Consider the following 6092-nt stretch of genomic DNA (forward strand, 5'->3'; position numbering starts at 1 on the left):
GAAGAATGTAGCAGGGGCAATTTGGTGATGGTATACAGACGTTCAGTGCTGCATTGAAGTATCTTTTGATATTAAAAAAAGCAACTCACCACCAACTCAAAGACACTTGGTAATGGACAATAAATAATTGTCATTTGGGATCCATCCCGTAAAGATTATTTTCAAAATCATACGTGGAAGGAAATGGACAATAAGAGATATCTAGGACGAGTGTATAATTTCCTGAAATTGCAAGTGCGACTCATGAGGAGAAACCAGTAAAACTGGACAATGAGAATCACTGATCCAATTCGTCTTCTATACTTGAAAACATAGAGGTTCAATACAACTACAGCAAGTTAATTCCAAGTATTGTGGATTCTGGAGCAGTTCCAGCAGTAAGGAAAACAGCAAATGTGACACCACTGTTTAAAAAGGGCAGTAGACAAAAGATGGGGAATTATAGACTGGTTAGCTTAACTTCTGTAGTGGGGAAGATGCTTGAGTCTATTATCAAGGAAGAAATAGCAAGGCATCTAGATAGAAATTGGCCGGTTGGGCAGATGCCGCATGGGTTCATGAAGGGCATGAAGACATTATGAGCATGCTGGACAATCGGGACCCAGTAGATGTGGTGTATCTAGATTTCCAAAAGGCCTTCGACGAGGTTCTGCACAAGATGCTGCTGCATAAGATAAAGATGCATGGCATTTTACAGGTAAAGTTTTAGAATAGACACAGGATTGCTTCCCATTAGTCAACAAAGAGTGGTGTGCCTCAGGAATCAATGTTGAGACCACAATTATTCACAATTTACATAAACGATTTGGAATTGGGGGATTATGTGTAATGTGTCAAAGTTTATAGATGATACTAAGATGAGTGGCAGAGCAAAGCACGTAGAGGACTGTGAAACTTCGCACAGGAACACATACTTTAAATGAGTGGGCAAAGGCCTAGCAGATGGAATGTTAATAAATGTGAAGTCATCCATTTTGGTAGGAGTAACAGTAAAAAGGACTAGTACTTGAATGGTAAAACGTTGCAGCATGCTGCTATGCAGAGGGACCTGGGTGTCGTAATGCATGAATCACAGAAGGTTGGTCTGCAGGCACAACAGGTAATTAGGAAGACAAATGGAATTTTGTCCTTCATTGCTAAAGGGATTGAGTTTAAAAGCTGGGAGGTTATGTTGCTGCTATATAGGGTGCTGGTGAGACCACAGCTGGAATTCTGCATGTAGTTTTGGTCTCCTTGTTTGTGAAAGGATGTACTGGCACAAAAGGAAGTATGCTAGGTTACTTCTGGAGTTGAAGGGGTTGGCTTAAGAGGAGAGACTGAGTAGATTGGGATTATATTCATTGGAATTTAGAAGAATGAGGCGAGATCTTATAGAAACATACAAAATTATGAAAGAAATAGATAAGATTGACATAGAGAGGATGTTTTCACTGGTGGGTGAAACTAGGACAAGAGGGTATAGCCTCAAATTAGGGGGAGCAGATTAACATTGAATTGAGAAGGAGCTTCTTCACCCAAAGGGTTGTGAACCTATGCAATTTCCTGCCCAGTGAAGTAGTTGACACTACTTCAGTAAATGTTTTCATAGCTAAGATAGATTTTTTTGAACAATGAAGGAATTAACGGTTACAATGAAAGGGCAGGTAAGTGGAGCTGAGGCAATGAAAAGATCAGTCATGATCTTATTGAATGGCGGAGCAGGATCATAGGACCAAATGGCCTATTCCTGCTCCTAGCTCTTATGTTTTACTGGTTTTTCCCTGAGTAGCTGTGTTTTGGACTGATAAATAGGGACGTAGGGTACAACCATTAAAACACGATCAATTTGTACAATGCAATGGCTCGGCCAGTTACATGACAAAGTGTAATGTCCCAAGACAGCAAAACTACAGCATTGGTTCACCTAAGATGCTAACCTTATTTCTAAGAACAAAGAAGGCCAACTGGAGATGTAGTAGTGTTTCTTTACAAGATACAATAGGAACCTGATTAAACACATAAAGACTATTTTGGAGTATTCACCAATATTGACTGGGACTCTCTCAGTGTTCGGGCTTAGATGGGCCAGAATTTGTTAGATCTATCGTGGAGGGTTTCTTGAAGCAGTATGTAGATAGTCAAACTAGAGAAGAGGGTGTAGTAGTCCTTGCATGGGTGAATGAGCTAGCCAAGTATCTGAAGTTTCAGTAGGGAAACATTTTGGGAACAGAGATCATAATCCCCTAAGTTTTAAGGTAGTTATAGATAAAGGTAAGGCTGGTCCTTGGGTAAAAGCACTAAATTGACAGAATGCTAATTACAACAGTACTAGGCAGGAACTGGAAAAATTAGGCTGGAAATAGATGTTTGAAAGGAAATCCACATATGACATGCAGAAGTTGCTTAAAGACCAGTTAGATCAGAATTCAAAACTAGCATGTTTCTGGGAGGATGAAAGATTTGGATAGTAAGATTTAGGAATCTTGGATGAAAAGAGATATTAAAGTTTAGTCAAAAAGAAAAGAGGAGCATAAATAAGGTTGAGGAAACTGACATTCATAGAATCTCTACAGTGTGGAAACAGGCCAAATCGGACAACAATCATGAGGAATTAAAGGAAGCAGGAGAGAACTTAAACAAGGAATTAGGAAAGCTAAAAGGGGCCATAAAATATCATTGGCAAATAGGATTAAGGAGAATCCTAAACCATTTTATAAGTATATTAGGAGCAAGGGGACAGTTGGGGAAAGGGTATGTACACTCATGGACAAAGGAGGGAGCTTATGTATAGAGCCAGAGTAAATGGGTGAGGTTATTAAAGAGTACTTTTCAGTAGTATACACTAAGGAGAAGAACATTGGTGATGGCAAAATTAGGAACGGGTATTGTGGGCATTATGAAATTAAGAAAGTGGGCATTGGGTATCTTGAAAAATATTAAGGTAGATAGGTTTCAAGGGTATGATGGCATCTATCAAAGGAGACGGAGAGAGGCAACTGAGATAGATAGCACCTTGCCAGAGATCTTTGTACTTTCTTTAGACACAGGTAAGCTCCCAGAAGGCCAGAGAATAGCCAATCCTGGGCTTTTGTTTAAAAAGTGCAACTAGGACAATCCAGAAAATTATAGTCCGGTGAGCCTTACATCAATGAAATTATTAGAGAAGATTCTTAAAAATACGATTTACTCAGATTTGGAAAAAAATGGACTTATCAAGCATGGCTTTGTGAAGGGAAGATCTTGAGTCACAAATCTGAGTTTTTTGAGGAATTGACTAGGACCCAAACTCATTGCCACAGAAGACTGTGGAGGCCAGGTCAGAGTATATTTAAGACTTAGATAGATAGGTTCTTGAGTATCAAGGGTTATACGGAAAAAGCAGGAGAATGGTGTTGAGAAACTTATCAGCCACGATTGAATGGTGGAGCAGCCTCGATGGACTGAATGGCCTAATTTCTGCTCTATGTCTTATGGGAATGAACATGATTGAAGGTAGGGCAGTGGATGTTGTCTACATTTACAAGATCGCTCATGGTAGGCTGGTCAAGAACAGGATCCACAGTGAACTGGTAAGTTGGATACAAAATTGGCTTGATCACAGAAGACAGAGAAAAGTGTTTTTCTGACTGGAGGTATGTCACCAGTAGTGTTCCACAAGGATCACTGCTGGGACCTCTGTCATTTGTCATATAGATACAAATGATTTGGAACAAAATATAGGTTGCCTGGTTAGCAAGTCTGCAAATGATGCAAAAATTGCTGGAGTTGTGGATAGTGAGGAAGGTTGTCAAAGCATGTAACAGGATAGACACCAATTGGAATGTTGGGTGGGAAAATGGAATTTAATGAGAGGTAATGCATTTTAGAAGGTCTAATGCAGGAGGGAAACATACAGTTAATGGCAGAACCTTAAGAAGCATCAACATATAGAGGCATCTAGGTGTATAAGTCTACAAGTTCCCTGAAAATGGCAAATGGATAAGGTGGTCAAGCTTGCCTTTGTTGGTCAGGGCACTCTTATAAAAGCTGCATAGAACTTCAGTTTGGCCACATTTGGAATATTGCATACAGCTCTGGTCATCACATTATAACAAGGAGGTGAAGATTGCAGATGTTGCAAAAGAAGTTCACCAGGATGTTGCCTCGACTGGAGCGTATTAGGTGTAAGGAAATCAGACAAACTCAGATTGCAGTTGTTGTGCGTATGTTCACCAATGTTTTGTCCCCTTTCTGGGTGACATCCTCAGTGCTGTGGAGCCTCCTGTGGAGTGCTGCTGTATTGTGCTGGTTGGAATTTGCTTTTCTTCCCACTGCTTCCAGTTGCTGGTTCTGGTTGTACATTGGGTCTAGATCAATGTTTTTATCGATGGAGTCCGTGAATGAGTGCTATGCTTCTTGAAATTCTCTGGCTGTCCTCTGTTTTACGTTGTCCCAGTCTAATTTGTATGCATAGCCATTAGAGAGGCATTGGTTTAGCTCAGTCAGCTGAATTGTTGGTTTGCAGAGCAGCGTGATACCAACAGCGTGGGCTCAATTCCCATCACCGGTTTGAGGTTACCATGAAAAACTCTCCTTCTCAACCTCTGCCCTCGACTGAGGTCTGGTGGCCCTCAGGTTAAATCGCCACCAGTCGCTTCTCTCTAATGAAGAGAGCAGTCCCTATGGTCTGGTAAGACTCTGGAGATACACATAACAAACCCTTTCCCAAAAAAAAAGCCACTGGGGACAGCTGGTCATGGTGTTCGAACCAAATAAATTCCAAACGAGACAGTACAGCAGCACTTCATAGGAGGTTCCACAATGCGGAGGATGGCACCTATGATGGGGACGAAACATCAGCAAACCAACTTCTCTGCTCGGCGAACATATCCACAAGTGCAACCATCACCCTAACTACAAGTTTTTACACAAATCTTAAACTCAGATTGTTTTCACTGGTGCTTCAGAGACTGAAGGATGATCCGATAGGAGTAAAATTATGAGATGCGTGGTTAGGCTGGATAGTCAAGAGTCTTTTTCCCAGGATAGAAATGTCAAATAACAGGATGTACATGTTTAAGATGAGGGGGGAAAGTTTAAAGGAAATATGTGCAACAAGTTTCTTTTTAAAGATATGGTAGGTGCCAGAAAACACTGCCAGCAGAATTGGGAGAAACAAATACGATTGCAATGTTTAAGAAACATTTAGACAGAGCAAAGAGGGATATGGACCACCTGCAGGGAGATTTGTTTAGAATGGCATCATAGTCAGTGCAGAGATGGTGGGCCAAATGGCCTATTCTTGTCTTGGAGTATTCTATGTTCCTGTCTGGTTGAGATTAAAATGGCCACTAAGAGTAACAAAATACTTAAGCTAAAATCACACAACACCTGAAGGAGCAGCACTCTGAAATGCAATTAAACTGCTTCCAATGGTGTTGCGTGTTTTTTAACTTTGTACACCTCAGTCCAACACTGGCACCTCCAAATCAAAATTCTAAAGGCACTAAACAATTATGTTAATCCAAATTAGTTCACCAATTAACACATAGTATATAGCTGCATGGGTTAGTACAGAGTGATTTTCTGAAAGATTTCCTTTTTGTTCATAAATATACTTAAGTTGGTTTGGGTCAGGATACATGAGGAACTCAGAAGCTACATTCAAACGAGCCTGAAGCTGCTTTCTGACACCAGCCTTAAAAGTGTGATTTCCCCAACACACACGATAGACGAGCTGAAAAGGAACTTCTTTTTATTTTCGAAACTAGCTGGGGGGGGGCAGGGGTAGGTTCCAGTTTACGTTTAAATTTAGTGCCAGGTGCCTTTCACCCCGTCTCCCCCGGTGTATTGATTCGCAGTTCAGATCAAGAGCTGGATAAGGAGGGCACGACAACAGATGAACGTTCATAAAGTTCCTCCCACTGGGGTGGGGGGAGGGGAAAGAGGAAGCGATGGGGGAAGAAGACGTGTGTTTTGACGCCACGCGTTGATACGCGATCCTTCCTCCCCCTTTCTCTTTCTGCCTGCCCCCTCAGGAGCAAAACTACTCACACATCTGCCATCTTAGTAAAGGATTTGGTGGTGGCGAGGCGAAGAGTCCGGCCGGCCCAAAGAATCGCTTTTGAGCCGTT

At 41.4% G+C, this 6092-nt stretch overlaps 1 protein-coding gene across 6 annotated transcripts in view; it reads right to left on the reverse strand.

Moving 5' to 3' along the window:
- The window catches only part of galnt11 (UDP-N-acetyl-alpha-D-galactosamine:polypeptide N-acetylgalactosaminyltransferase 11 (GalNAc-T11)), a 171733-nt gene that overhangs the window by 165061 nt on the left and 580 nt on the right, over positions 1-6092 (reverse strand). The gene's annotated exons all lie outside the window — the stretch shown is intronic.

This window comes from Hemiscyllium ocellatum, chromosome 5, assembly GCF_020745735.1.
Source record: "Hemiscyllium ocellatum isolate sHemOce1 chromosome 5, sHemOce1.pat.X.cur, whole genome shotgun sequence".
Taxonomy (NCBI): domain Eukaryota; kingdom Metazoa; phylum Chordata; class Chondrichthyes; order Orectolobiformes; family Hemiscylliidae; genus Hemiscyllium; species Hemiscyllium ocellatum.